This window comes from Triplophysa rosa, linkage group LG10, assembly GCF_024868665.1.
Source record: "Triplophysa rosa linkage group LG10, Trosa_1v2, whole genome shotgun sequence".
NCBI classification, from domain to species: domain Eukaryota; kingdom Metazoa; phylum Chordata; class Actinopteri; order Cypriniformes; family Nemacheilidae; genus Triplophysa; species Triplophysa rosa.
In genome coordinates, this window is record NC_079899.1 from 15,434,932 (window position 1) to 15,442,799 (window position 7,868).

Consider the following 7,868-nt stretch of genomic DNA (forward strand, 5'->3'; position numbering starts at 1 on the left):
TTGACATTTCAGTGCACGAGACAAATGAAAACGTTCAAAGTGCGAATAACGCTGCTTAATGTTACGATGTAAACTTTCATTCGCTACATTTGCGACGCCGCTGACATACAACACGTACAACATACCACTCTGAATACAGAGGAAATCTCTTATTCTGTAAAAATCTCCATATACTCCACTCTTTCAGCTATCGGTTGGCTATTAAACATCTGCTGTTCGGAAAGTCCCCGTTAAGTTAACTCGAGCGTCGCTAACGAACAAGGTTATCAGATGCAAAATATCCTGTCTAAAATCGCCGCAGTCCCTCTCATCGAGCACCTCCGCTGCGGTGAACAGTAGGGGGAGGAGGATGGCAAAGTTGCCGCAGTTTGGAGTTGTGTGCTAGGGGCAAGATAACACCATTTAGCTCCCCCCGCACAAAACTAGCTCGGTAGCCCCGGTTCGGTTTTCTCTTACCTTGAGCACACAGGAGAGTGTTGACAAATCCCAACAATTTTATGAACAAGTCTTCGGGCCGAGTCAGCGTCCGGGAGGTAGCGCTCTGAAATGGAAAACTACTCAGTCGCGTTTGACTTTTGAGGTTTGAACAGAGCAGTTCTCAGCAGGATCTTCGCTAGTTCCTTCTCTCACCCCCCTCCTTTGCGCCGCAAGATCAAACCATCACATTCCTTCGAGATCCAAACAATGAAAAAGGTGGGTTTTCCTTTGCCAAAAGAGACCCACCCCTAGGACGTCTACGCTGTCTCTGACCGCAGAAAGAACGCCCTGCCCGGCTAATACGGTCCCGCCTTCCCCAAGTAAGAAGAGAGACGGGACAGACCTGTGCACAGCTCTAGAGGAAGCTGGAGGAATAACGGGAACGCATTTCACTAACAGCTCTACCTTATCTTTTGCATTTTTAATGAACATCGGCGTAACTGATCATTTGGGTGTCCATAGCTTACAAATAAATATTTATTTGATCACTTTTTCTTTATGTGTGTTGTTATATGTACATCCATTGTATGTTGCATTGTCTGGAGCATGCACTGAAGTTCTTTGACTCGAGTATTTCAATAACAGTCAGAGACAGGCAGTATTCCAGTACAGAGGTCCTTGAGTTTCCAATGCAGGATCTGAACCAGCAACCATTTGATTGCTGGTGCAGAGCCTCAACCCGCAAGCTACCACCAAAATTACAAACAGCGTTATATTTTCAGCAGCAGTGCCATTTTTGATTGCAATCTTTTCACTCTTCATTAGAGTTATTTCAAACCAATGGCTTTGGTGGTTTCTTATTAGCAAACCAGCTTGGTTGCTCTGTATTATGCTCGATGGCGAGAAGGACTTTGCTATTTTCAGTGGTGAGTTCAGTGCAAACCTTTATGTTTACTGCAAATGCAAACATTACTGTGGAGGGTCCAGAGAAAAGAAAGAGTTCAATTCTAAAAGTAACAGCTATTGCGGTGGCAGGGGCGTAGCTACATGGTGGCCATGGCCCATGGGTGGCCACGGCTACCCCTGAATGATGGATGGCCACCTATCTGGCCTCTATTGTACAAAGCAGTTTTAAGATGTGTGTCGGAGTTTACGGAATTCTGCACAGATCATTTAGCGTATGCACTGAAAGTAACGCGAGAACATTACTGTCGCGTTAATATGATGTCATACGCTGACGCACTGACACAAACAGTCTGAGCGCTATAGCTGAATAGCTGCTAACCGCTTCGTGACAGTGTACTGTCTGTGTACCATGGAAGTTCATCGCGAGCAGAAGGATCAGGTCAGTAAAATCAGTCTTGTTTCACTGGATTTCATTCATTAATTACATTTCCCGAAAGTTTAAGTTGGGGTACTGCAATGTTTATTTTCTATAAAAAATGCTAACTTACTGCAAACGATAGCTAGCAAATTATTTAAAAATAATGTTAGCACATGAAAGCATTGCAAATAAATTGTTTACTTTATGTTCGTTGTGTATGTTTTTGACCAGCAAACTATGTGTAATGAAGAATTGGTGTAAATTACAGTAGAAGTTAAAGAATTTCTGTCTGTAAGGATTTTTTGGTCACCCTAATAAAATCACTGGGTCTTACCTGGCCACCTCTAAAAAAAGTTCTGGCTATGCCCCTGTGCGGTGGACAAGTTTTATTGTTCTTCAGTTTGCTAGGCACTCAGGGAACTCAATGAACTGTGGCCGTGGGCATGCATCTACTATTATTAGCGCATGAAAGGTTTATCAGCAATACAATCAGGGTGATTTGTGAATGGGTTTGCACTGATTCAGATCGTATTTGAGTATTTTTAGATAAGTTAATAGACCTCAACAGACTAACTGCACTTTATTGAAGTCTGAGATCAAGCTTTATGTGCTTTGTTGTGAATATAGCTCTTAAAATTGCTTTCTCCAGTGGCAGTGATCCTGGATAAGCAGCACAGTGGAAATTTAAATTTCAGCTTGAAATAGGCCTAGATGGTCTCATGACTGCCATGTTGACAATCAATACTGTAGTATGCAGCCTTGGTTAAAGATTGCCTCTTGCAAGATAGTTACACTATATTAAATGACCTTCTATTACTTTTCTTGCCGTATTAGAGGGTCGTAATGCCTGTTTATTATGTGACCTTATTTTAAAACGTTAAACTATAAAAATACCACTAGGTACAGATCGTGTTCCAGAGGTTGAACATACTGTTGGGTTAAACGTAATGTCTACTACAGTTTTCATTGCACTTTTAATCCATTTAAAAAGCCTTTTTTTTAAAAAAGCTTTTCACATAGCTTTACACAAGACTCTTACAACATACAGTAGATTAGGTGACTATTGACATTAATTATCAACATGATCGCTTGATCAACATTTAGTACTAGACTCTTAATGAAAAATTTGATTTCATTTAATATTTATAACAGAAAATTTTAACACTGAATAATTTATAATAATATCCAAATAATTTCCAAAAATTATCTTATTGATTAAGCTTCTGTTCTCTATTACTCACCTAACTGGAGCGTAGATGGCATATTAAGTGTAGATGGGTTATTTTAAATGGGGCTCTTTTCATTACCCTGTCTATTAACATTTGTTCTCATTAAAATATTCCTAAAATTATTTTACCAATATTAAAAATGTAAGAATTCTATATACTATAAATACAATTTGTTTACTAATAATACAAATAAAACCAGTGTTGGAAATGGCCGAGATTCACTGGAGGACGTTAGTTGGGATACAGTATATTTTTAAACCACAGATGCAACCATTTCTGGAGGCCATTTAAAATATGGAAATCCTCACATTTGAAGGAATTCTGTTCCCCCTTAAAATTCACCTTCCCCCCCTGATTTCCAGCCCTGAGTACAACTTTATGTGATGTTTTTCTCTATTCACAAAGCAGGCATGATGGTAACAGTAATGTCAATGTTTCAAATGCCATCAGTGTAACCACAATTGCCTCTCACATTGGAACGCCATAGCTTTGGCTATACGTTTGAATGTGAAGGTATAAACAAAGCACACAAGTGGCTTTTAACATCCTTCTGACTCCTACACAAGCTGTCATCTGTTAAATCAAAACAAAGTCCTTCACTCTTTAAATATTTTTTTATAGGGCCACTGCATGTCACAGCAGGAGAAGCTGTAGGTGGGGAGAATATTTCAAATTCACACTGATATGTAAAGGGTGAGGTAAATGTGGGAAGATACACTCCTAGCATAATAGAAAAGTTAAATTTTATAGATGGTTTGCATGGTTTTCCGTTGTGAACATTAAACAGAAGGTCATCACCAGGACAAAAAAGTGTACCAGTTCTTTCATTCAATTTTTAATCACATTAATGCTATGTTACTTTCAATTATTTTTTATCACAGAAAATATGAGTGTTCAGCTTGAACCCTATGAAGTCTATGCTTCAAAAGCAAGGCATGATGGGACATGTCCAGAAATCCGTGTGTACACTGAGGTCTTGAGCTACTTTGCTATGTTTTTTCTCTCCACTTCCAATGTCAGGGTGCTTTGAATATAACTTTATTTTCAAGAAATGTTTCAATAAATCAATAAATGTTTGAATAATATATTTTTTTACACCTCACCTACTCAAGATTCATCCTACATCTTTTTGTATCAGAACTATACACTTCTCAACCTGTAGGTTTTCTGTAACTCCCAGCCAATTATAATCCAGTGATATTACAAACAGAAGATGCCTCACCTCATTCCACCGAATCAAAGTGGTTTACAGCACAGAGATGTACTGCAAACAATTCGTGTTCGCATCAAGTAAGGAGCAGCAGGTGTTTAACATAATGGGTTTTAGCTTCTTCTAGAATGTGATTCTTTCTATCTTCACAATATCGCATGAAGCCTTCGGGCTGCAGGCCAACATTCCCCAAAGAGCACCTGGGTACATTCGGCCCAACACTTTCTCAGATTCCATTCGTAGGCCCTGGCCTGTGTGTGGAATGATTGAGGTTTAAAGAATTGCATTGAATGTGAGAGTGTGCTGCCGAGGCATAGCCCATTTTTAATGTAGGCCTATTCACATTTAGATATACGTTTAGGCTTTTAAGTATGGAAGGCAAATCCTGCCGAATTTAAATAAATAAATGAAATGAGGAAAAAGAAAATGAAAACCAGATTAACAATTTCATTATACATAACTTTGCGTACAATATGTGCCAAAAGGAAAAATAAAATTAAATGATTTTATTTTCATTTTTACACTGACAATGTGTTGTCCCTGTCAAATTGAAAAAGAAAATGCAATTGGTGATTTGACATTTAATTTTCACTAAAATCTCGAGGCAAGACTGCCAATATGAAAATGAAAAGGCAAATGTAAAAAAGAACTTGCAAAAACACTTTTACTTTTATTAATGAATTAATGCTCATGCAATAATACTGACACAACTCAAATTAAAATGTAAAGTTCGATGTTCATTTTTTTCACTTTCATTTCATTTTTGTTTTCATTTTCAAAGTCATTCAATTCAATTTATTTATATAGCGCTTTTCACAATGTGCATTGTTCCAAAGCAGCTTTACAGGAGCAAATAAGACAAACAGAAAAACACAGAAAGGTAAAACAGTGCATGGTGTTTATAGACCAAGCAAGATCGTTCTAATAAATAATATCTAATAAATAAATAAATGCAGCCTCCCGGTGAGCAAGCCAACACTGCCCTGCTGTGGCGAGGAACCCAAACTCCAATGTTGAATAAATGGAGAAGCTTTTATCCAAAGCGACTTACATTAGTGAGGAAAACAATAAAGCAATCTGTCCTAAATTCACTTAATTATGTCACAGTTAAATTCAGAAAAATGACATGCAGTTTGAATTTTTTATAGCAACTTCTATAAAAACTTTTATAACAATCCATATGTTAAATGGAATTTTTAGATCTTATCTGTAAGAGGTACCTGGAAATACAACCAATAACAAACACACTTTGCTAGACTGTGCAAAGTGGTTGCCTCCATTATTGAGACCTATTTGTATAGACACATGTCTATTTTCATCATGCTTGCACATAGTGCACATTTATGTTAGGGATGATCTGTGGGGAAAACATTTCATAGCCTATATGCACTTTTGTGGAAAATGAACAAACCCGATTTTGACTACAGCATAGAACTTTTTTACAATTCAACAACACCACCAGCAGTGCCATGTATCTTTGAAGAGAAATACATGTTTTATGCAAGCTCTAGCACACCCAGAAATTTGCCTGAACTTCATGGGTAATGTCTCCATCTAGAGGATTGTGCCTGCATTGTATATTTATCCTAAAGTGCACTGAAGTAACTTAGACTAGAGCATGGTGAAAATGTTTATGAAGATGGTTTGAAGATAATTTACTGTTGTAGGTTATGGTAAATTTCATAACAGCAAATATAGTGCTGTAGTAGTCACGGTTAGAGACTTGTTAAAGTTAAAGCATATCTCATGTTAATCTTGAGTCTTACAGAATAGTATCGCACCCTTCAAATATTCATAGAGGCTTCAGTTTGATCACATTTATAAAAGACAGATGCAGCTGTACGATTATTTCCGAAAACATATGACGCGTGCAGGGGGGTGGGGGCGGAACTAAAGCACGTGCTTTAGTTGCCAACAAAACCCTAGCTGCGTTCCATTTGATAGGGTTCCAACGCAGTGTTCACTGCTCCCTACTCCCTGAGCATGTGATATCCGTTGAAGTGGACTTCGCTAACAAAAAAACGCTTAATTGTAATGCCCTGTAACGTCATCAAAGAAAGGCAACGGCACGGTTGCGCAGATTATATCAGGGTTTTTCCTGGCTCAAAATGAGGCGGAGATGGTGTCATCCTGATCTTGTACACACACACGTAGGCCTACCGTAACTTTAAGTGGCTTAAAGGGGCGATGCAACGGTGTGTCATGCATTCTGACTTATTTACATTTACATTACATTTAGTCATTTAGCAGACGCTTTTATCCAAAGCGACTTACCATCTGTAGTGAAACAATGGAAGCAATTGGAGCAACATAAGGACAACAAATAGCATAAGTGCAATAAAAGAAAACTGGTCTCATAGTATACAGAGCTAATTTTTTTTTTGAAAGAGTAGAAAAGAGATAGAAAACAGAACTGATCTGTCAGGTGTTGACGGAAGAGATGTGTTTTCAGACGATTCTTAAAGATGGCTACAGAACCTGCTGATCTTGTAGCAGCGGGCAGATCATTCCATAAATGTGGAACCGATCGCGAGAAGGAACGAAGAGGTACTTTTTGGGATGGCACCACAAGACGTAGTTCGTTTGCAGAGCGTAGGGATCTGGTGGGTATATAAGTCGGCATTAGCGAGTGAAGATAAGGGGGTGCCAAATCAGTGGTGGTCTTGTAGGCCAGGAGCAGAGTCTTGAATTTGATTCGAGGGACTATAGGGAGCCAATGTAACTTAATGAAGAGAGGAGTGACGTGCGCTCTCTTTGGTTCATTGAGGACCACTCCTGCCGCTGCATTCTGGATCATCTGTAGAGGTTTGGTTGTGCAAGCTGGAAGTCCAGCCAGTAGCGCATTGCAGTAGTCCAGTCTGAACAGAACAAGAGCCTGGACTAGGACTTGCGTAGCATGCTCGGATAGGAAAGGTCTTTACAATGAAAGGTCTTTACAATGTTAAACGTGCTGTCTTCTCATGCTTAACATGGTCAACTTGTCAAAAAACGAGTTGGGCGTATTGCGTAGTATTTCTGTGCTCGATACACTCCCCCAGCGATCGTACAGGTTTCGGAAAGTTTTTTTCGAACATATAAAACTGTTTCGTAACAATTTTCTTAGTCCCTTATTGGACAATTCTCCCAGAAAAACACGCGGCACACTCACGCGGCAGCAAAAAGAGCAGGAGCATGCGCAGACGTCACTTTCACTTGTGTGCAGGAGAGAGAGAGCATACGTTTGCAAAGTTCAGGTGTTTGTCTGTTCACTGCATTTGGGTGATGAATGTTATATAAACGGTGGATATAACGCTGGATTTGGAGATCGTTTGAAACTGATATATGGAGCCGTCCCAGCGCTAAAAGATGCCGGACATGAACCGCATGCGGAGAGTGAAACTTATGTCTGTGTTTTGTTGGCAATGGATGCGCATGTGCTTTAGTTCAGCCTACCCCTCCCCATCCCCAATCCCCCCCACCCCGCACGCGCCGTATGCTTTCGGAAATAATCGTACTAGGTACTCTAACTATAGGTAATATGAGATTGGCAGAAACCGCGTGTGTTAGGGCCGCTTTAACCAAAGTGACTTTGACATATTAAAAGTTCTAATAAAATTAGATGAAAATGATAATTATTAAGTTATACAAAACATTACTTTCATTCAACCAAACAGAAATATATTTTTTAATCAAATAAAGCTTTTTTTAT

The 7,868-nt window shown here is 39.1% G+C and overlaps 1 protein-coding gene across 2 annotated transcripts in view; it reads right to left on the minus strand.

The window, feature by feature from the left end:
* Positions 1-837, minus strand: part of luzp1 (leucine zipper protein 1) — a 48,631-nt gene extending 47,794 nt beyond the window's left edge. For both annotated transcript variants that reach the window (XM_057343623.1, XM_057343624.1), the window contains exon 1: positions 457-837. The gene's annotated coding sequence lies outside the window, so the exon portion shown is untranslated. The remainder of the gene's footprint in view (positions 1-456) is intronic.
* Between the last annotated feature and the right edge of the window lie 7,031 nt (positions 838-7,868).